We start from the raw sequence: 24,708 nt of genomic DNA on the forward strand, positions 1-24,708 counted from the left end.
AGCCTGGCCCTTAGTCATGCTAAAATGTCTATTATGTTATTATTATTAAATTAGATTATGTTGTTATTTAGTAATTAGATTATCTCCAGAAGGCTACACCATCATACCTCATTTTAGTGCACACTGCTTTATTGTGCTTCACAGATATTATGTTTTTTCCAAATTAAGTTTGTGGCAACCGTTCATTGAGCAACTCTATCTGTACCATTTTTCCAACAGCATTTGTTCACCTTGTGTCTCTGCATCACATTTTGGTAATTTTCACAATATTCAACCCTTCTCATTGTCATTATACTTATTATGGTGATCTGTGATCAGTGATTTTTGATGTTACTATTGTAATTGTTTTGAGGCACCATGAATCATGCCCATATAAGACAATAAACTTAACTGGTGAATGTTGTGTGTGTTCTGAGTGCTCTACCCACCAGCCATTCCCCATCTCCTTCCCTCTGCTCAGGCCTCCCTATTTCCTGAGACACAGCAATATTGAAATTAGGCCAGCTGACAACCCTACAGTGGTGTCTTAAGTGTTCAAGTGAAAGGAAGAATCACATGTCTTTCACTTTAAATCAAAACTAGAAATGATTCAGCTTTGTGAGGAAGGCATGTCAAAAACTGAGACAGGCCAAAAGCTCCCCCTCTTCTGCTGAACAATTAGCCAAGTTTTAGATGCAAAGGAAAAGTTCTTGAAGGAAATTAAAAGTGCTACTCCAGTGCACACACAAGTGATAAGAAAGCAAAGCAGCCTTACTGCTGATATGAAGAAAGCTTTAGCGGTCGGTATAGATCAAACCAGCCACAACATTCCCTTAAACCAAAGCTTTATCTGGAGCAAAGCCCTAACTCTCTTCAATTCTATGGAGGCTGAGAGAGGTGAGGAAGTTGCAGAAAAAAAGTTTGAAGCTAGCAGAGGTTGGCTTATGAGGTTTAAGGAAAGAAGTCATCTCCATAACATAAAACTGCAAGGTGGGGTTTCCCCGGTGGCGCAGTGGTTGAGAGTCCGCCTGCCGATGCAGGCGACACGGGTTCATGCCCCGGTCTGGGAAGATCCCACATGCCGCGGAGTGCCTAGGCCCGTGAGCCATGGCCCGTGAGCCTGCGTGTCTGGAGCCTGTGCTTCGCAACGGGAGAGGCCACAACAGTGAGAGGCCCACGTACTGCAAAAACAAAACAAAACAAAAAACTGCAAGGTGAAGCAGCAAGTGCTGATATAGAAGCTGCAGCAAGTTATCCAGAAGATCTAGCTCAGATAATTAATGATGGTGGCTACACTAAATGACAGATTTTCAGTGCAGATGAAACAGCTTTATATTGGAAGAACTTTCATAGCTAGAGAGGAGAAGTCAATGCCTCCTTGAGAGGACAGGCTGAGTCTCTTGTTAGGGGCTAATGCAGCTGGTAACTTGAAGTTGAAGCCAATGTTCATTTATCATTCTGAAAATCCTAGGGCCCTTCAGAATTATGCTAAATCTACTCTGCCTTTGCTCTGTTAATGGAACATCAAAGCCTGGATGACAGCACATCTGTTTACAGCATGGTTTACTGAATATTTTAAGCCCACTGTTGAAACCTACTGCTCAGAAAAAAAAAGATTTCTTTCAAGATATTACTGCTTATTGACAAGGCACCTGGTCACCCAAGAGCTCTGATGGAGATATATGAGATTAGTGTTGTTTTCATCCCTGCTAACACGACATCCATTCTGCAGCCCATGGATTAAGAATTAAGTTTGACTTTCAAGTCCTATTACTTAAGAAATACATTTCATGAGGCTATAGCTGCCATATATACTGATTCTTCTGATGGATCTGGGCGAAATAAACTGAAAACCTTCTGGAAAGGATTCACCATTCTAGATGCTATTAAGAACATTCATGATTCATGGGAAGAGGTCAAAATACCAACATTAACAGGAGTTTGGAAGAAGTTGGTTCCAACCCTCATGGGTGATTTTAAGGGGATCAAGGTTTCAGTGGAGGAAGTAACTGCAGATGAGATGGAAATAGCAAGAGAACCAGAAGTGGGGCCTGAAGATGTGACTGCATTGCTGCAATCACATGATAAAACTTTAATGGATGGGGAGTTGCTTCTTACGGATGAGCAAAGAAAGTGGTTTCTTGAAATGGAAACTAGTGAAGATGCTGTGAAGATTACTGAAATGACAGTAAAGAATTCAGAACATTATATAAACTTGGTTGACAAAGCAGCGGTAGGGTTTGAGAGGATTGTCTCCAATCTTGAAAGAAGTTCTACTGTAGTAAAATGCTATCAAACAACATTGCATGCTACAGAGAAATCACTTAAGAAAGGAAGAGTCAATCAATGCGGCAAGCTTCACTGTTGTTTTATTTCAGAAATTTCCACAGCCTCTCCAACCTTCAGCAACCAGCCCCCTGATCAGTCAGCAACCATCAACATCAAGGCAAGAGCCTCCACCAGCAAAAAGATTATAACTTGCTGAAGGCTCAGATGATGGTTAGTACTTTTCAGCAATAAAATATTTTTCAATTAAGGTATATACATTTTTTAGATGCAATGCTACTGCACACAATAGATTACAGTACAGTGTAAGCATAACTTTTGTATGTACCAGGAAAAAAAATTTTTTATGTGACTTGCTTTATTGTGATATTCATTTTATTGTGGTGGTCTGGAACTGAACCCACACTACCTCTGAGCTATGCCTATATGATAAACCAGTAAAAGTGGTTCCCTGTAGAGAAAGGGACTAGGGAACAGGAATAGGAGCAGAAGTGGATTTTTTAAAACTTAAACTTACACAATTTTAGGGCCCCCTTTAAGAAAAGCAATACAGAGACTTCCCTGGTGGCACTGTGGTTGAGAGTCCGCCTGCCGATGCAGGGGACATGGGTTCGATCCCTGGTCTGGGAGGATCCCACTTGCCACAGAGCTACTGAGCCTGCGAGCCACAACTACTGAAGCCTGCAAACCTAGAGCCCGTGCTCTGCAATAAGAGAAGCCACTGCAATGAGAAGCCCGCGCACCGCAACGAAGAGTAACCCCCGCTCGCCAGAGCTAGAGAAAGCCCGCGTGCAGCAACAAAGACCCAACGCAGCCAAAAATAAATAAAGAAATTTATTTTAAAAAAAGAATAGCATTATAAATTAAAAAAATAAGACAAACACTTATTTAGAGAAAAACACTTTTAATGCTAAAAAGTACTACAAAGTTCAGACAAAAAATCTATTCATTTATTCATTGACTAACAAACCTCTAAAACACTTTCCCCTGCATTTCTGCTGCATAATCTTTGCCTCATCATGTGACAATTTTATAATTTTTATGAGAAAAGAAAGATATTTCTATTTCTTATGAGAATAGAGAGATACTTTTTTCTGTCTATACATTTTTAATCAGTGTTATTGAGGCATAGTTAACATACCATAAAATTTATCATTGCGAGTTCACAGTTTGGTGATTTTTAGTAAATATATATAGTTGTACAACATGTTTCTAAAAATTTCCATCAACCCAGAAAGTTCTCTCAGGCCCGTTTGCCCTTGTTTTGTTATATTTATTCTTTATTGTCTTATTGTTTTTGAAACTATTGTGATTGGAATTGTTTTCTTAATTTTATTTTCTGATTGTGCATTGCTTGTACTTTATACAGTTGATTTTTTTAATTTATTGATCTTGTTTCTTGCAACCTTGCTAAACTTGCTTATTAGTTATAGTAGGTTTTTAAAAAAATATATTTATGATTTTCCACATATAGGATCGTATTGTCTGTCAATAAAGACAATTTTACTTTCTTTTTTTCCAGTTTGTATGCCCTTAATTTTTTACTCCTACATTATTGCACTGACTAGAAGCTCCAGTATAATGTTTGACAGAAGTTTTGAGAGTGAACATTCTTACTTATTCCTTTTCTTAGGGAGAAAGCACTCAATCTTTTACCACTATGATGTTAGTGACAAGTTCTCTTGCTCTTTTTTTTTTATGCTTGATTTACAATGTTACACCTATACAACAAAGTGATTCATTAATATATATATATATACATATATATAATTATATATATATAATTTTTCAGATTCTTTTCCAATATAGGTTATTAAAAGATATTGAATATAGTTGAATATAGTTACCTGTGCTATATTCTAGGTCCTTGTTGTTTATCTATTTTATACATAGTAGTCTGTATCTGTTAATCTTGAATTCCAAATTTATCCTTCTTCCTTCTTTCCCCTTTGTTAACCATGTTTGTTTTCTATGTCTGTGAGTCTATTTCTGTTTTGTAAATAAGTTTATTTGTGTCATTTTTTTTAGATTCCACATATAAGTGATAGCATATGGTAATTGTCTTTCTCTGCCTGACATTCACTTAATATGATAATCGCCAGGTCCACCCATTTTACTGCAAATGGCATTATTTCATTCTTTTTATGGCTGAGTAATATTCCATTATATGTATACACCACATCTTCTTTATCCATTCATCTGTCAATGGACACTTAGGTTGCTTCCATGACTTGGCTATTATAAATAGTGCCACTATGAACATTGGGGTGTATGTACCTTTTCGAGTTTTCTCTGGATATATGCCATTCTGTTCTGTTTTTAATTCCATTAACAGGTTGCAAAAAATCCCTTCTAGTCCTCATTTGTTGAGAGCTTTTATCATGAATAGGTGTTGGATCTTGTCAAATGTTTTGCTGCATCTGTTGAGATGATCACGTAGGTTTGTCTTTTATCCTGGTAATATTATATGTTATATTGATCAATTTCCAGATGTTAAACCAACCTTGCATTCCTTGGTAAAAATGCGTAATCCTTTTTCATATGTTGTTGGATTTTATTTACTAATATTTTGTTGAAGATTTTTGCATCCTTTTTCATGAGGGACATTGACCTGTAATTTTCATTTCACGGAGTGTTTTTGTCTGGCTTTGACATCAGGGTAATACTGACCTCATAGAATGAGTTAATAAGTGTTCCTTCCTTCTCTATTTTCCAAAGGAATTTGAAAAATAGGATTGGTATTGTTTCTTACTTAAACATTTGAGAAAATTCATCAGTGAAGTCTTCTGAACTTGGACTTTACTTTGAAGAAAGACGTTTAGTTACTAATTCAATTTCTCAATTTGTTATAGGTCTAGTCAGATATTCTATAATATTTGGGGGAGGGATATATAAATGTGTGATTTACAAACAGTTTGTACTCACTGGCTTTTAGAACTGCTACATTTTTGTGATTTACAAATTGAGGAATTCTGATAAATTCTGTTTTGTGCAATTCCATCAAAAAAGGGAGAAAAGTGGGAAAAAACTATGGAACATTTATGATTGCATACACTGTATGTTTGAGTATGTTCCTGACAAGAGACAACTTCTGTTTTGCCTAAATGTTGGTGAGAACAGAAGCCTCTGTTTATAATTTTACTTTTCTGCTGTGTGTAAGGTTTTGCCACAGACTAGCTTCTGGTGCTGTATAATTCATAACTAATTTCACTTCCACTATGCATATGCCTTCAGTGCTTGGTGCTGGGTACTCAGGTGCACCTTCATAAAATATAAGCTCTGGTCTAGATACCATCGTGTCATGTTACCATGAAGACTGGAAAAATAGTCAGTAGGATTATTTATTGAAGTCAATTATACATTGAGCCTGGTAGTAATAATGTAACTATATACAGAAGTGATTACAAACCATGTAAAAACATCCCACAAAATCCAAGCTGGAATTATCCCCAACTCAATTTTCTTTTAGCTGTAAATGCCGGTAGCCACTTCAATGCCAACAAAAAGAGAAAAAGCATGACAGAATAGAACTGGAAAGAAACAGTTTTCTATACCAATTGTGATTAAATTATCTAACTTTTGCAAATGTTATAAAAATTTCGGCTCTGTGAACATATTGCCTTTCTGGGTTCATCTTAGAGTCTTGGAAGGGGTCCATGCAAATGAGGGACTCTGAAACTCAGTATGAGTTTCATGATAAATGGGAAATCAACCTCTGGGTAAAAGACTGACTCCAAAAAGTATTGGGTTCCTAATCTTCTTGGCATCTTACTAGTTGTGTAACAAACCTATTGAATAAAACTACTGAGCTTTAATTTTCTCATGTTATATAAAATTAGCAACAGTAATTTTTGACATTATTAATCACTTCCTGCATGCTATGCACTTTAAGTGCATTATCTCAATTCTCACTACATTTTGAAACAGGCTTTGTTAAAAAATCCCCATTTTACAATGAAGGAAACTGGGTCATTTTCCTGAAACATACTAATGATTACCTCATATCATTGTTCTGTGTAGTTAATGTGAAAATAAATAATCAATGTACATTTTACACTCTGCAACATTACACCAGCCCCCAATAGAGAGAGCCCTTGTAGTGTGAGAAATTCATCAGCTCACCTGTAAGTCAGAGGACCATTAAGTGGCCAATCAGACTGAGCAAGTCAGGTCCTGGAGCATCTCCAGCCTACCATTACTACCCATCAAGATATGAGTCCAGTGGGCAGAATATTTGCACACACTATAGTGCAATAGTTTTCAAACTTACTCAACATTAAAATCATGAAGAGGAAATTGTGCTTGTTGAAATAAAGATTCCAGTGACTTATCTTCAGATATTTTGATTTAGTCGGTCCAGAATTTGGCTTCAAGATCTGCATTTTTATTAAGTATCCTGGGTGATTTTGACGTAGAGGTTCTTGGGTTAGAGATTAAGCACAGAAGAACTAGCTCTTAGTGGAAGAAGCTACTAGCTTACTTGGTGTTATTTTTTCTTTATATCGTGACGTCAAAAAGAGAGAATGAAAGAAAAATTTGTTTACCACTTAACTTGCTGGTGCACCTAGGAACTTTGCTACCTCTGGAAAGGTGATCTTGTATTGTTATACGTTATTTGTATTTTACTGTGACTGAATTTATTATGTTTTCTTGTGAGGGCAGGTTTTGATAGGAAGAGAATCTGAGGACACTAGGCTGTTGCAACTGATGAGATCTTTCAAAGGAAAGAAAAGGCATGTAGCTGGGAGAACAAACGTGCCAATTTCTTCATTTTGCCTACACAGAGTAATGTCAGGCAAGGCCAGAAAGTAACTTGTTACCTTATGGGACAATTACGGGTATATCATGGCAATAATTCTGCCAGCTTGCAATCCAACTAAAGGAATAGGAAGATCTGAAATTTAGGACCAATTATTAAAGTTGGAGCCTAAAAAACAGACTGAAAGTCACCATCAGATGGGACTATATGTCATATGTCACCAGATTAAGGATATTGATACTTTCTATAAATTTGTTCACATATATTACTGTGACCAAATATCACTGAGGTACGTTGTCCTTTGAGATATAAATAAGATTAGTTGGACCATATTCCAGGTGAATTTAGTGAATTGGGAGACTCTGAGTTCTCTTCTTCATAGAGCAGGAGTCAGCAAATTTTTTCTGTAAAGGGCCAGAGAGTAAATATTTTCAGCCTTGTAGGCCATACAGTCTCTGTCACATAACTCAACTCTGCCTTTGAAGCAGCCATAGACACAATGTAAACAAATGAGCGTGGCTGTGTTCCAATAAAACTTTATTCAAAGAAACAGGTGGCATCCAGATTTGACCCAAGGGCATAGTTTGCAGACACATGTTTTAGAAGGTGGAGTTGGCTTACTGCTTACCCATATCTCTAATTCTGAGTTTCTGCTTCTGCTGAATTAGTTTGGTTTATTGGTCATTTTATCATCCCACGCATGTCTCCTTATTCCACCATTTGTAAGGCTAGAAATGGAGCTCAAGCAGCCTGTGCAGAAGCTTATTTACACTGAGACCCAATCAGGCACCCATGTCTAACCATGAGACATATTTCTTGCTGGTAACTTGCTCGGCATGCTTCAAACTGTTATATAATTCTCAGCTGACTCACTGGTTCTGATGTGAAAAAACAGGTTGTAACACGTCATTCATGCTGAAGGAAGCAAAAGTGGAGCTGATTGCTTCTCAGCAAATTCTTATGATAGGGAGAGACATATGGGCTCCATATATTACCCTGTGAACCAACAGTGGTCAAGCAAGTGCCCCAGATTGGGCTGGTCTGCTATCAAATTGTCTCCTCCAACTGAGAGAAGTATAAGTTGCCCCATGACAGTTGGAATCCAAGAAATGTCACATTTCTGCATTTTGCTAAATCATATTAAAGACAAATTGAGCTTTTTATTTTCCATCATTTCTGAGAAGTCCAAACTCAGTGATTTTCAGTTCTCTTTTCTCTTGCCTTGGGCTATAGAAGGACCTCAAGAATTGTGGGGTAGAGAAAAATATAGGACAGCATCACTCCTCAAGTTCTATGGGCTTATGGCTGCTATAGCCCATGTTTTAGTGGCTTGTTCAAATATGGGCAGCTGTCAGGCAGCCCCAGTTGTTCCATCCATGAGGAACTTGAGGGCCTTCACCAAAGCTCCCAGGATCACTGGGCTTAGTTTTCAGTCTTTCCAGCTGCAAGGGGCTGCATTTTTTTTTTAAGGGGCTGTATTTTAACTGGCTCTGATCTATGTCTCTTGTCCAAACCAGTGCTCTTACCCACCTCAGTAGCAAGAATCAAACGAATTTTGCAGGAACTTGGTTGCTCCCTTTATCAAATTTTAAATCACCAAGACTCTGAACACCTTTGTTTCTCAGAAGATCAGTTTAATATTCTTGTTGGGTCCAGATGTCAGAGGTACAAGTTGTTTGTCTTCCATAGTGATTTACTTTGTTTTAATTGAACCTCAATACCTTTAGACTGGACATGTCATCTCCAGTTTTCAAGCCCTACCATCCTCTATTATCTTGCTCCAGCTAGCCTTATTTGTTGCTACCTGTCTGGTCTAGGAGGAATGGGAGAATAATTCTCTTGATTCTTCCTGAAGAGTTTATACTTAGTAGGAAATAATAGAATTTGTTTTCTCTATAGGGGATTTTACTACATAAATTTTTAAACAAACCACTCTTGTAAAATTCTGTTTATTCTAGCCCACCACTTAAGCACTTCTCAAGTTATGGGCCTTGGACTAGAGGTATCAACACCTCCTGGGAACCTGCTAGATATGTAAATTCTCAGCCCCGACCCCAAATCTACGGAAGTAGAGTCCTGGAAGCCCAGTAATCGACAAGCCCTCCAGGTGATTCAGATGCATGTGTTAAGTTTCAGAAGCACTGTTTTAGAATATGTGTTATACTGTGAAAGTGATAATCCACTAGAGAAAAATCTGTCATTTAGAACTAACAGTAATTCTCAGATGAGTCCTTTGTCCTCTGTCCTTTTCTTTCCATACTCTCTTGGAGTGCATATTCTCTCAAAATTTTAAATGATGCCCTCTTGTGGCTATGAGAATTCCCAAGTGTGTAATTGACCTATTGTCTTTCTTCTGGCTTTTTACTATTGTTTCATTCCAGCAAAGCTTAATTATAATGTTCTGACATAATTGGAAACTATATTCTTCATGTAGACCTCCCACACAAATTTTCCTTCCTTCTTTACACCTTAATCATCAATGACCCTGTAGCAGGGCTGGACTTAGCTAGGGTAAGTTGAATGAGTCACTGACCTCAGGTGCAAAATTTAAGGGGACACCCAAGAAATAAACTTAAACACTTATGATCAACTAATCTACGACAAAGGAGGCAAGAATATACAATGGAGAAAAGACAGTCTCTTCCATAAGTGATGCTGGGAAAACTGGACAGCTACATGCAGAAGAAAGAAATTAGAACATCTCTAACACCATATACAAAAATAAGCTCATGAAGAAAGAAATTAGAACATCTCTAACACCATATACAAAAATAAGCTCAAAATGGGGCTTCCCTGGTGGCGCAGTGGTTGAGAGTCCGCCTGCCGATGCAGGGGACACGGGCTCGTGCTCCGGTCCAGGAAGATCCCACATGCCGCAGAGCAGCTGGGCACGTGGCCATGGCAGCTGAGCCTGCGCTTCCGGAGCCTGTGCTCCACAATGGCAGAGACCACAGCAGTGGGAGGCCCACTTACCACAAAAAATAAAAAAAATTAAAAAACAACTCAAAATGGATTAAAGACCTAAATGTAAGACTAGAAACCATAAAACTCCTAGAGGAAAACGTAAGCAGAACACTCTGACATAAATCGTAACCTATTTTTTTGGATCATTCTTCTAAAGCAAAGGAAATAAAAGCAAAAATAAACGGATGGTACCTAATTAAACTTAAAAGCACAGCAAAAGAAACCATTGACAAAATGAAAAGAAATGAAAAGAAAAAATGAAAGAGAAAATATTTGCAAATGATATGACCAATAAGGGGTTAGTATCCAAAATATATAAACAGCTCATACAACTCAACATCAAAAGGACAAACAACTGGATTACAGAATAGGCTGAAGACCTGAATAGACATTTTTCCAAAGAGGACATGCAGCCAGCCAACAAGCACACGAAAAGATGCTCAACATCGCTAATTATCAGGGAAATGCAAATCAAAACCACAATGAAATGTCACCTCACACCTGTCAGAATAGCTATCATCAAAAAGAACACAGATAACAAATGTGCACGAGGATGTGGAGAAAAGAGAACCCTCGCACACTGTTGGTGGGAATGTAAATTGGTGCAGCCTCTGTGGAAAACAGTACGAAGGTTTCTCAAAAAACTAAAAATAGAGTTACTATATGATCCAGCAATTCCATTCCTGGGTATATAACTGAAAAAAACAAACAAACAAAAAAACTAACTTGAAAAGATACATGCACCCCGATGTTCATAGCAGCATTATGTACAATTGCCAAGATAAGGAAGCAACCTAAGTGTCCTTCAACAGATGAATGGATAAAGAAGATATGGCATAAATATACAGCAGAATACTACTCGGCCAAATAAAAGAATGAAACTTTGCCATTTGCAACAACATGGATGGACTTGGAGGGCATTATGCTAAGTGAAATAAATCAGACAGAGGAAGATAAATACTGTATGATATCACTTATATGTAGAATCTAAAGAATACAACAAACTAGTAAATACAGCAAAAAAAGAAGCAGACTCAGATATAGACAACAAACTAGTGGCTACCAGTGGGGAGAGGGAAGTGGGGAGGGAAAATATATAGGGGTGGGGATTAAGAGGTAGAAACTATTATGTATAAAATAAGCTACAAGGTTATATTGTACAACATGGGGAATATATCCACTATTTTATAATAATTATAAATGCAGTATAACCTGTAAATTATATAACATTGTACAGCAACTATATTTCAATAAAAAAATTTAAGGAAGCACTAAAAAATCTCAATAATCAAGATAAATATTTTAATGAAATACTTTTTTTTGCAAAGTTAAAATTAATGCAAGAAAAGCCATGATAAACAAAATAAAAAATTTTTGAAACAGAGGATTAGGACCTTATCGTACCAAGCCACATTGGCTTGAGGCAAAAGAAAAAAATCAGTCATACTGTACTGATCCTGGCCTTATATAAAATTTTGATATTTTGTTCATTATAGATGTCTTTCCATAAATTTTTATTTTACTATGTCATAGTTGATACTTCGGTTTCAGAGGAAATAAAACACATTTTGGTTCCAGGTTCCAAAGGGGATACAGAGAAAAGGCTTGGATCCCGTAAGTCTCCCTCGTATCGGTTCAACGAGTGATGGGGCTCCTGGAGAGCAAGTTCCCAGTAAGAGGAGAGCTGAAATGGAAGGGAGGACTCTAGAGGAGATGAAAAAAGTCACCACTTGCCCAGGGCTGATGGCTATCTTCTCACCAGTTCTCTAACAACTGCAAGCTCAGTGTACACTAAACAATCTCACACTTGTCACAGACTGCTTTGCAATCAGTCTCTAGATAAATCAGATCTGTATATTTATCTTCTCCAACTAGATTGCACTTCTTGATGTTAGGGATCATGTTTTCTCTCTTTTTTTGGTATTTTTTTCTTTAATGAGGATGAATTAAGTAGCCATTCCAGAAGCATCATCTTTGCTACGTTTGACTTCATTCATTCAGTCTTTTCTTTATTCAGTTCGCAGTACACTTGAGATCAAAGGGAATTGAGGAGATGTCACTGAATGAAGCAACTCAGCATTAGGAAAAGTTAAAAGCCTGGTTGCCTTTGGTGTGTACTAATTGTGACAGTTACATGAAGATAATCTCAACTCTCCAGGAGCTTCTAAAGCTTGGAGATAGATGCGCCCAATGCAGACGTATATACATAGTACATTATAAAATGACTTAAAACAGTAAATCAGTATATCCAAGTAAATTGACAGTTAAATCACGTTCTTAAGGAATAGCGGTGTTTCTTTCATATGTTTCCAAACCAAATGCTACACGTACCCACAGTCAAACTCATGGGTCTTTGAAGATGCAAACATTCTGAGCACAAATGCACCTTTCATGCAAAAATTCCCAAACCCAGATCATAAATATGCCCTTCATAAATCACCAAATAGTTTCTTCAGTTGTAATACTATACCAATTAAATTGTCAAGAGTTTTTTCTTTTATAGCAATTGATTCAGTATCTTTTAAAGTCCTCAAAGCTGTCAGATCTCTAAAGTTTAAACTCCAGTAAATAAACTTATGCCTTCCTTTGTATTTAGAAGTTTACAACGTAGAATTTCAAGCTCTGACCTGTTGATAAAGTTACCTTCGTAGAACGAGATTTTATTACTATGGTAACTTAACAAGATAGAGTTATTAAGAGTAATTTTCCCTAGCACTTTCAGGAGAATTTGTCATTTCTGACTCGAAATCACTGTCTTACATTTAACAAAATGAGAGATTAGATGAATCATTTATTTTTATATTCTTTTACATTCTAGAATAAATGTACAAGTGTATTGAACAGAGCAAGTATCTTCTGGAACATTTTTTGCACTGATGAAAAGTTGTTCCACTACTGTGAGGCTTTGTGCCACCAAGACAGTGAAGATGCCAATCCACTCTGCTTGGCTCAGCAATTGCAACAGGCAAGGAGGAAACTGTGTCAACTGCATGAGAACTTAATTTACTTTGAGCTGATGAATGGCCAAGGGAGATGCCAACAATTGACGGAAGAAAGTGATTCCCACGTCACTGTGAGTCCTAGGGATTCACCTAGAAAGTCACGTGTATAAATATCTTCTAGAGGATAATGCCCCATTGCTCAGTTCCCTGGGACATGGGGCACACAGACCTCACTGCAGTTGCCCTCCAAATCTGTGAAACACAGGAGCACAAGCATACAAAGGACAAGATGTCTATTTCTATGTATTATATTTATAGAAGACTCAGTGGAAGGGCTCATGGTGGTATTACGCACCTACTTTTCAAGTCTGTGAAACCCATGACCTGATGCAGGGAAGGTCCCTTCCAATTGCACTACTGTCCTCCTGAGGAGATTTTGGGTCATACCAGGAAGAAGTCAAGGCCTTCAGAACCACCTTGCACAGGACTGTGTATAAGTAAGTCACGAGACAACTTTGAATGGTATGAGGTTGAAAGGAACTTCTTATTTTGAAAGTTTTAAAATGATCTCCGGGCATCATCACAGCAGAAACAGGAGAGAAAAATTAATAAAAATACTTGTGTGTGTATGTGTGCTTGCCTGTGTGTGTTTTGCTTGGTTCTGAGTTTATTCCTTTGAAAGTCATCCTTCCAGGGTTTATTCACTCTGACAATATGTGCTGAGGGTGAGTCGATTCCCTTTCATTTGGAGGTAATTTGCAGCCACATTATCCTGTCTAATAGGAACAAAAAAGCAGCCGGAAAGACTTCCTGAGGAGCAGCTGGCACATGCAAATGTGAGGCTGCTCATTTTAATTTTGGTTGTCATGACATTTCTTCAATTACCTCATTGACCTGAATCACACTTCCTTACACTGCTTTCAGCCTTACTGTCTGGAAGTTACAGACTTGTTTTCTTATTTGGATAGCCCAAAGGAAAACCATAAGCAAGTCTGGATGTTACAGTTCTCGCGATGTTGGACGTATGCAGAAAACGTCATTTGAATTTGTAACGTACCGAGAGTATATTTGAACAAGCCTGCCAATCACACATTCATTGGGTTTATTTCTTTGCCAAAGAGCCATTCCTGGATGATACCTTCATTTTACAAATCAAGAAAGATATGCTCATAAATGATAAATGTGGATGGTGGAAAGTACATATGGCTAAGAGAAATAATAAAATATAAAGATACTCATGTGAAACCTACTGGACAGCAAGGACACAAATTTATGTTATGTTCTATAAAGCAATCTGCTCTCATTTCTCCGGGTGGATGCTTAAGAAATACTATTCCTCATCTTCGCTATAGCTGGCATAAAATGTTTTGTAATAGCTCTCAGTTGTGTTTCAAAACACAGAGCATTAAAAGATTGGTCAGGGATTCCTCGGTGGCACAGTGGTTGAGAGTCCGCCTGCCGATGCAGGGGACACGGGTTCGTGCTCCGGTCTGGGAGGATCCCACATGCCTCGGAGCGGCTGGGCCCGTGAGCCATGGCCGCTGAGCCTGCGCATCCGGAGCCTGTGCTCCGCAACGGGAGAGGCCACAACAGTGAGAGGCCCGCGTACCGCAAGATTGGTCAAACCTTTGCAATCACTATAATTTGTCCTTAGGAAGACAGTACATATTCTTGCTTCTCTCTGATGGTAAATATCAAAGATTTTAGTATGCATTAGACACATTAAACAGTCACACATAAATATGAGAAACAAATTGAAAATATAAGATTTGTTTCATTTCAAGAGATATAGCATGGCTTTCAGTAATAAAGAGAGAAATAATTAGCCCTGATTGATAAGCACATGGCCAAAGAGTCATATATAATTAGCCTTTTGGGGAAGCATTATTGCAAAATAGATGAAATCACTGATTACAGTAATAATTATCTGCTTACATTATGAATGCATATGAAAAAATTTAATTTCTTTCCTTATTAGTAGTTTTCCACTGTGCATTGCTAATGAATGGAGTTTACTAAACTAGTTACTGGTGGAAATGTCGACATACAAATGCAACCTCTGTTCATTTTCATTATGTCCAACCCATAAGAAAATTCAGGCTGGTCTTTCCCAGAAGTGTTGAGGGTACATTGTGTCTGAGATCAGACGGTCAGGTGTGCAGCCTTTGTGAATAGGCCTGTTCTGCTAATATTTACCAAAGACCACAAGTTCCTGTAGCTGGAAGATCCAGGAGTTAGCCTATTGTTTGAGCAAACTGAAGCTTTCTTTGGAAAATCTTGGCAATGGGAAGTGCATTTGCGTATTTATTTATAAAAACTGTCATACAGTTTTCTCTCTAAAGAAAAAGAAGTCTTTAATTTCCTATTGAACTTTTTCAGTTGACAGAAAAAAATTTTTTATGCAGCAGGCTTATGTATAAAACATGAAACAGGAACAAACTGCTAGTACTATATGGAAATCTTCTGAAAGAAAGATCTTTTCTGGTTTGAGTCATTTACATTGAAAACACAAAGATGATCTTATTGAAAGCAGTGCTGTTATGAGGTGGATGGCTGAAATAATTTTCATGTTTCATGTCTTTAAAGGCCAGATAATAGGGTAGTAAATTGAAATAGGAACATGGTGAAAATTTTAGGAACGGGTTTGCAACCCAATTATGACAACATTTCTTTCATAGCATCTCCTATGAAATATCAGAAAATACTAGAAAACTCATCATAAAGATACACAATCTATATTATCTGCATGACTCTTAGTAGTTCATATGCAGCTACCAGCCTAATTCATTTCTTAGACTGTCTTGGTACTTCAGCAGTGTCCTAACATGCAAACTTGCTCACATGGAGATGCCATTTGAGGAAGGAAATCTAGCTTATCAGAGCACTCTAGCCTCAGTCTAGATTCTAGAAGGCTACCAAACCCCTTTAGTTTTTCAGATGCTCCTGAACTTGCCTTATGGGCTACAACCTGGTCTCTGGTTTCCACAATTACTCCTTTAAAGCTTTGGGATTGGCTCAAGCCAGAAAGCCTACAGTAATACCAGCAGGTCCTCCTGGCCTAACACCTTTTTAAGAAATTCGGAACACTGCTTATTTCTCTGCTCCCTGTGCCCATCATTAATTGGGACCAGAAGAAGAGCTCAGTATTTAGACCCAGGCTAAAAACACATTTCAACAGTGACCTGGAGACCTAGAAATAAACCTAAAGCCTCCAAAATGGACCTACGATTTCTGAGCAGGTCTTGGCTAGCTTAAGCAGCAGTACAAGAACTCTCTGGAAACAAAACAAAACAAAACAAATACAGTACTTTGCCAGCTAATTAGCTTTCTGATTGCTGATAAGGAATTTTAAGTTTCCATCTGTTTCTCCTCTCCCTCATGCTAAATTGGTCTGGTATTAGTATAGCCATATTATGGCAAAAGACATGTGTCTTAGCCTAGCTGTGTAAATATCGCCTTCTGCCTGAGTCGATCAAATATTTTTATTGCATTCCTTCCATTGCTAGCACTGTGTGAGGTGCTGTGAGTTATACAAAGAGGCGGAAGATTCAATCCCGAGTTTCAGGTTTATAATTGAGTTGATAAGAGCAAATTAATGGAAGTCAAAAAAACAATATACTGCTAAACTACCTGGTACTGAATTTAGCATGGTAGAAGTTCACAGAATAATGGACCGATGTGTGAGAGTTGAGTTGGTGGAGTTTCAATGAATAAAGTAACACTGGAGCTGTTTATGGAAGGATGGACTCAGGCAGAGTGGTGGAAAGACAGCCTTCCAGAAGCGGACAACAGCATTTTAGCAAATTCCCCCAAAAGGAATGATCATCATAAAACCAGAGAATAGGGAGGACATCTACTTCACTTTTATTCCATATTTGTAAAAATGGAAGACAAGTCATACTTTTGTCCCAGACATAATTGTCTGTCTTAACGATGTAACTTTTCTTCCAATGCAATAATTTATTCCAGATATAAAATGGTCACCTGAAAGAGGAAGAATCTTTTCCTCAGCTTTTCTGAAATGTTAAGTGCAGTTTTTTTTTTCTTTAAGGCAGGGAAATGGTATGTTAAATATGCTAAACTTTCTTCTTAATGTAGAGTATGATTTTGGAGATGTAATCTTATCAGAGCCTAATACTTGGTAAATTATTGCATCAAGTTTTAAATTCCATGATGAAAAAGAACACATGTCTTATTAATTATATCAAAGTAAACTACCTTTAAAAGTACATTAAGCTTTTCAGAGATCTAAAGGTGCAGAAGACGACTGTGATTGTAGTTCAAATTCCAGTTGTTCCCTAGAGTCCGACATATGTGCACTGTGCCGATGTGTTATCATGTCCTAGGCTTGGTAAAGCCATGGCAACCTTCCCACGGCCAGTTTTTTGTATAAGAGCAGTGCCCCAAAAAAGTCAAAAAGCCTGCTTCCTCATGTTCTCTTCACAATTGTAAAAATCATGTGAAACATCACTAAGGATATTATAGTGTCATAGAACTTCAGAGTTTGAAGATATCATAGAGGACTTCCCTGGGGGTCCAGTGGTTAAGACTCCATGCTTTCACTGCGGGGGACACAGGTTCGATCCGTGGTCAGGGAACTAAGATCCTGCATGCCACGGGGTGCAGCCAAAAAAAAAAAAAAAGATATCATTGAGGTCATTAGCCAACCTTTCAGATCACAGTGAAGAAAGTTAAGGTGTATTAGAATTCCCATCTCCTCTGCTTTGCTGTAGGCTCTGACCATGATGGACTCCCTTCTGAACCTCCTTATCTGTATGTTCGGGGTGGGGGACAGAGATGGGGAGGCTTTTCTGTGCCTACTGACCCTGGGTAGAGAGTGGAGACCACAGCGCTCCCTGGTAGTCAACAAGAGAGGAAGCAGCTTAAACCAATGCGTGAGTGACAGTGACTATCTGAGTTAGAGGCCAGAGGAAGGTCCTGCTTTACTCTCTTTCCATGTGAAATTCAGTCCTGTGACTAAAATTTAAAAACACAAATCTTAATAAATATAGACGTGGAGGAAGACTATCATTTAAAAGTTGCAATCGGAGCTTCCCTGGTGGCGCAGTGGTTGAGAGTCCACCTACCGATGCAGGAGACACGGGTTCGTGCCCCGGTCCGGGAAGATCCCACATGTCGCGGAGCGGCTGGGCCCGTGAGCCATGGCCGCTGAGCCTGCGTGTCCGGAGCCTGTGCTCCGCAACGGCAGAGGCCGCAACAGTGAGAGGCCCGCGTAAAAAGTTGAAATCTATGTTCTAGCAATCTATGTTCTACCTTTAGAGACAGAGGCTCAAATTGGTGTAGCAACCTGGGAGAAACCGCATAATAGGCATTTTTTGTTATGTAAAAGGTAAAGCAGAACTATATCCTACTTCTTAAAGGGAAATTTGAATATAGTGAAATAAATTAAATTTAGATGTTTCCATCTGAGAAGTTAAGTTCTCTGTTTAACGTAAATTTGGTTAAAGTACGTTTTAGCAGTTGTTACCTAGAGGCCAATGTTTGTTTTTTCTGTGCTGAATTAGACTCTTCTGGCATATTTATTGTTGAGTGTCCTTGAAGAATGATTTCTTGTCTGAAGATCCCTTTCCCCCCCACGTGCTCCTCAAGGAAAGTTGGAGCCATTTTCAGTGAAGAATGGCTTCAAATAAGGAAATATTTTACCTTGGAGGCGTCAAGAACCTCGTGGGGTTTGGTGGTATGCAACCTGGAATAAAGATTGGTGTGTACTGAGACTGAATAAGCCAGATTTGGGAAAACAAATTAAAGTTGCAGTATCATATATGGGTCAGGTTGAGTCCATAGGACCAGACCATATTCCTAATGATGGGAGTTGTGGTTTCCCCTAAAAGTAGCAGATGACCTGCTGTCCATCACCCTGGGAAGGGGCCAATCTTGAGGCAGCAAGTAAGAACTCAGGCTTGTGGGCTTTAGACTGTGAGGTTTGGGAGAGGTACTAGGGTCTTTTCTCCTGTCTCTGAAACCTCATGGAATCCAAGTAAAGTAGTCATGCTAGAGGGCACCCCTGTTGAAGGGTGGCTGGCTGTCCTTTACCAGAGGGCAGCTGACTGGGAGGAAGGTAGAAGGTTATCATTTAGGAACTCCCTGAAGAATGTCATCCTGGCTTTGAGGTTGAGGGCTCTGAGCACATCCGTGTGTAACTTGTAATTTATGCTGTATGTGGACAGTCCCTTCTATTTTCCATAAACTTTCAATGAAGACTGATTAGAAGTTACCACCTGGTGTCTTCTTTGCTGGAAGGAAAAAGCGTTGTCCCCTCTCGAAAAAGCTCAAAGACACTTTGAAGTTGACTAATTTATGGTAAACAAATAGGTAGGACCCAAACTATCATTTTCGAAACTTTAATTGGAAATATGATCTTATTTTATATGTATCTGAGGCTTAAGCATTTAATTATACATATTTGTGTAGTAAGTACAAGAGACTGCTTCCTTCTTCTCTCCTGGTGATCATAGTAAATCATCATGTAACAGACCATTTTCTGGAATTTCTTGAATGATTTCCTTAGATAAATAAGTATAGGATGACTACTGGGCAGTCTTCACCTGGGTGAAGGGTATCATGGGAATTCTTTGTGTCCTGACCAAGGCTAGCTCCTTACCACACCTCTTTTTTTTTTTTTTTTTTTGCGGTACGCGGGCCTCTCACTGTTGTGGCCTCTCCCGTTGCGGAGCACAGGCTCCGGACGCGCAGGCTCAGCGGCCATGGCTCACGGGCCCAGCCGCTCCGCGGCATGTGGGATCTTCCCAAACCGGGGCACGAACCTGTGTCCCCTGCATCGGCAGGTGGACTTTCAACCACTGCACCACCAGGGAAGCCCACCACACCTCTTAATTGCCATCTTTGGTCAGTAGAGAGAAGTCTGATAAATTGTAGAAGGAACCTAGGGATTTTTTGAGAAAAAGGGCCCCCAGCCCTCTTCACCTCTTGGACCAGGACAGGTAGACCAAATTTTGCAAGAAGCACATGAGGGTTCTTCAAAGAGAAGCAAAAAAAAAAAAAAAAAAAAAAAGGATATGCGTGGTTACCCTTGGCATATACCAGAAAAAGCCTATTTTAGAAAAAAAACATGTAGCTGAGATTGGCATGCATGTAAGATCTAGCTATGCTGGTACATTGTTGTGGTTTTGGAGCAAAGCCTGAGCATTTGAACATGTGATGCTTTTTGGTTTAGGTATAAGATATCATTGCAGGATGGACACACTTCCATGGCATGGAAGAAGGTTGCTTTTGAACAATGACATTCAGTGGTAGCAAAAAGCAGAACAGTAGTGCTGGATCAAACTCTTTCCCTCATGGTACTAAGTAAGGCTTGAGCTCTTAAACTTAAAAAGGGTCTGAATGCACGTGGGAGGGGAAGGCTTTCCAGGGGAAGTCTCAAGAGTAAGATGCTAGACTTCCCACTAAGAAGTCACATGGATACTAACTGGAAAAATAAAAGAATATGACTGCTTTGTACCCCTGTGTTAATGAATCAGGATATGCTTGCTACATTTGTAAAATTAAAGAGAAATCACAGTGGTACATTGTGCGGGTAATCCCAAATCACAATACATACTGTGATTTCTCCTTTACGTTTATTAATTAATTTTTTAAAGTCTTTATTGAATTTGTTACAATATTGCTTCTGTTTTATGTTTTGGGTTTTTGGCCACGAGGCATGTGGGATCTTAGCTCCCCAACCAGGGATCAAACCTGCACCCCCTGCATTGGAAGGCGAAGTCTTAACCACTGGACCACCAGGGAAGTCCCTCTGTTCATTGATTTAAATGTGAGGTCCAGGGAATTTTACTTAGATCAGCAGAAACCCTAGAAATCTCAAAGAAGATTTGACCTCTTCTGGGAGGTCTATGAGAATAAGTCACAGCTAAGTAATTCCCTTGCATGGATCACTGCAGACTAATTCCTAAATCTCCCTTTTAACTGATTTCATTGGAAGTCTGAAAGAATATAATGTGAATGCTGAGCAATCTGTCAGCCTGTGGCTTCTCATTCTATAACTGATTCAATATTTTGGTTTGTTGTATTCATATACCTCTTCATAACTGACAATGCCCTTTTGCATATATCATGTTGTTTGTGCCTCACGGCCACACTGATGGATATGCAGAGCAGTGACTACTAATTCCACTTAATACATGAGGACACTGGGGCCCAAAGGGATTAAATGATATAACCATAAATGAGTGCAAGAGAGTTTAAATTTAGAGAATAGATACTTGTTCATTGCAAAGGGAAAAACAGCAACTTTAGTGTGAGGACATATGGCAGACACCACTTAAACCAAGTGATCAGGGTTAACATGACAGGTAATGAGACCTATCAATGTCATGTGCCTCCTGATATTATACACTGAGAAGGGCACAGCATCACTTCTGTAGGATTGCTGCCCAAAATACTAACCTGAATCATGAGAAAACATCAGACACACTCAAACTGAGGATGATTCTCCCATATTGGCCAGTACTATTCAAAAGTATCAAGATCATAAAAGACAAAGAAAGACTGAGGACTGTTTCAGATTGTAGGAGACTGAGAAACCATGACAGCTAAATGCAATCTGAGAACCTGGATCTTGGGTCTGGAAAAGGATATTAGTGGGACAATTGGTGAAAATGGATAAGATCTGTAGATTAGTTCATAGTATCATTGTCAATGTTAATTTCTTGATTTTGCTAACTGTACCCTTGTTAGGTAAGATGTTAATATTTGGGAAAGCTGTGAGAAAGGTATACAGGAATTTTGTGTACTGTCTTTGCCACTTTTTAAAGTCTGAACTTATTTCAAAAATCAAAGTTAAAGTAGAGAAATAAATAGATTTTCTCCTGCAGCCAAACCAATTTTTAAAAAAAATTTTATTGGAGTATTTACAGTGTTGTGTTGGTCTCAGGTGTACAGCAAAGTCATTCAGTTAACATTCATATACTCATTCTTTTTCAGATTCTTTTCTCATATAGGTTTTCACAGAATATTGAGTAGAGTTCCACCAATTTTTATCTTCAATGAATATGTACATAAACTTCAAAACTCAACTGGTGGGCTTCCCTGGTGGCACAGTGGTTGAGAGTCCGCCTGCCGATGCAGGGGACCCGGGTTCGTGCCCCGGTCTGGGAGGATCCCACATGCCGCGGAGCGGCTGGGCCCGTGAGCCATGGCCGCTGAGCCTGCGCGTCTGGAGCCTGTGCCCCACAACGGGAGAGGCCACAACAGTGAGAGGCCTGTGTACCGCAAAAAAAAAAAAAAAAAAAAAAAAAAAAAAACTCAACTGGTAATCTAAATAAATGGTTTTTTCATTATTCAAATGAATAATTTGAATTTTTTAATTATTCAAATCCATGGGTGATGCTCCTAGGGAGCTCTTCTGTGTTCTACTGTAGAATTCTGGGAGGATATAGAGCATGGTGGTACAAGACTATAGGACTTCGATTTGGAGAGACATCCCAGCCCTGCCAATTTCTATGTATTTGGACCTCAGTTTCCCTATCTGAAAAATGAGGATAAGCAAAGGTATCATAGGATTGTTGTGGGACTGAATGAGTCAATGTATGCTGGGTCCTGACCACAGTGCTAGGTACCAGTTCTAGCTTTTGAACTATGATTGATTTAAATAAAAGGGTGAGAAATGATAGCTTCCCGGGCCAATCATCACTTTGTGTCAGAATGGTTCCTTTGGTTGATATTTCACTAACATAAATGGACACACTTCCTCAAAAGCTGTTTAAAGCCTGCTCATTACTGATAAAAAAGGGAAAGGATGTCATTTACAAAATTTCCCCAGGGATATGTTGAAAATGATAAGTGAATTGCTAAAAGCTTGCCATGGAAAAGATCTCAGCCATCAGCACCGCATCAGTAGTCTGTCGGGTACTGTCCATTGAAGAGAGAGTGGAAAATGGGAATTCTGCCCAAAATTTCAGCACCTGTGATGGAGAGCAGGGAAGAAACCACAGCTGCTCCAGGAGCCCAGCAAAACCTGCCTGAGTGGGCGGACAAGGCTTTAAACAACTTGGAAAGACTCTTCAAAGAACAATTAAAAACAACCTCCCGCGGTGGGAGGTGAAATCTGGCTGGGAAACTCCTGCTTTCTTTCTCCAGGGTAGAATTCCCAGGCTTCTGGATCCTGGTGGAGTGCCCTTGGCAGTGGACACTGATGTTCCCTTTACACTTTCCCGGGACTCAAAGTGATGGTTTTGAGTACACGGGGTGAAGAACATCTGGCTCTCCTGAAGCTGAAAGAGATTTGCAGTCAGCAGGCAGGGGGTGGAGGTTTATGAAAATAGTGGGGTGAAGTTCATTTTGTGGACCACTCTTGGCCCTGGGTGTTATTTATTTCAGATTTTATACTGCTGGGCTCCTGTGGGCTTATTACAGATCAATTCATAAACAAACACACGCTAAGTTGTGTCCTGGGGATACATGATGAGTTTATGTGACTTTGGGGTTGTGTTTTAGAGGTAAGAGGGGAGCCACAGCTAAGAACTCAGTGTAATAAACTGAAATTCCAAGCTACACCCCTATCTGGGTAAAAGACTGAAGAGAAGTCCATGAACTATACACAGGTTTAAGGCACTGAATTAATATCTTCAACATTTCTAAAAAGAATTACTGTGGACTGAGGCAACAAATAATCCCACAGAGCACCCAGCTTTCCCTAAGAGTATACGAAAAGATAAAATAAATACTTTGGAGACCTGACATGTTCTTTAAAATAACTTTAATATGCATTTGATATGAACTTAATTTAATATGTATTTCTAATAGTAATGACCTAAACCATCATTTATTCAATTATCTCACAGATATCTATCGTGTGTCTACTAATGCTAGAACTATATATGAGCCAAGATTCTAACTAATTTATGGTTAATATTTTTTGATGACAATAGTTATCCCTTCAAAAAAAGCTTCTATTTTCTGATGTAATGAGCATCAAGAGAAACCCTTCCCCACTCGAAATACATCCCTGTATAGCAATTCTGTGTGCACACACTGTTATCTTTGTGTGTTTAAAGTGGTGGAAACTCATCGGAAGAAAGGACGAGTCATCATGAGAGGGTTATGTACGGCAGTCCTGTCTGAGCAGAGCCATAAAAGGGAGGCTGTACATTCCCAAATTACACATGAAACTGAGAGATGTTTATTTCTCACTGTGAGGTCCATCTCAATGAGATCTCAGGAAGAGACACCATCATCAAAGAGGAAGAATCATGATTCCAGGAGATCATTTAGTTTGCAAGTCTAGTGTCATTTTGCAACACGAAATGTAAAAGGTAGGCAAAGATATAATTGAAAGAGAAGAATGAGGGGAAGATTATATTGGAGGGGAAGAGAATCAGAAGACAGAGATTAAAAATAAGAGAAAACAGAAAAGTGGACATGCTTGGAAGGATGGAAAGTGCCCCCCGATACCTCCCCAGATGTGATGCGGTAGTGCTGGTAACATAAGCTGCCCTTCCTGCTTCCATCCCTCACCCTCCAGAGCAATTCCTGCCCAGACAGAATGGTCAGAAGCTTTAGAAATGATACAACGCCAAGATATGACATTAAGATCAAGGAAATATCCCTCTATGAAACTGACTCTAGATGAACAGCAATATTCATTGAATCGCTTTGCTGTCTGTGGAGTAACCCGAAGTGGTAAATGGTGTGTAACTGAGTTGCTGGGATCAGCATGGTTCTCAGTTCACTCAGTAGAACACTTCATTATATTATGATGTTTTCAGAATGAGATAATAGTGATTTTGGTTACTAATAAAA

Source organism: Phocoena sinus, chromosome 18, assembly GCF_008692025.1.
Source record: "Phocoena sinus isolate mPhoSin1 chromosome 18, mPhoSin1.pri, whole genome shotgun sequence".
In the NCBI taxonomy this organism is placed as follows: domain Eukaryota; kingdom Metazoa; phylum Chordata; class Mammalia; order Artiodactyla; family Phocoenidae; genus Phocoena; species Phocoena sinus.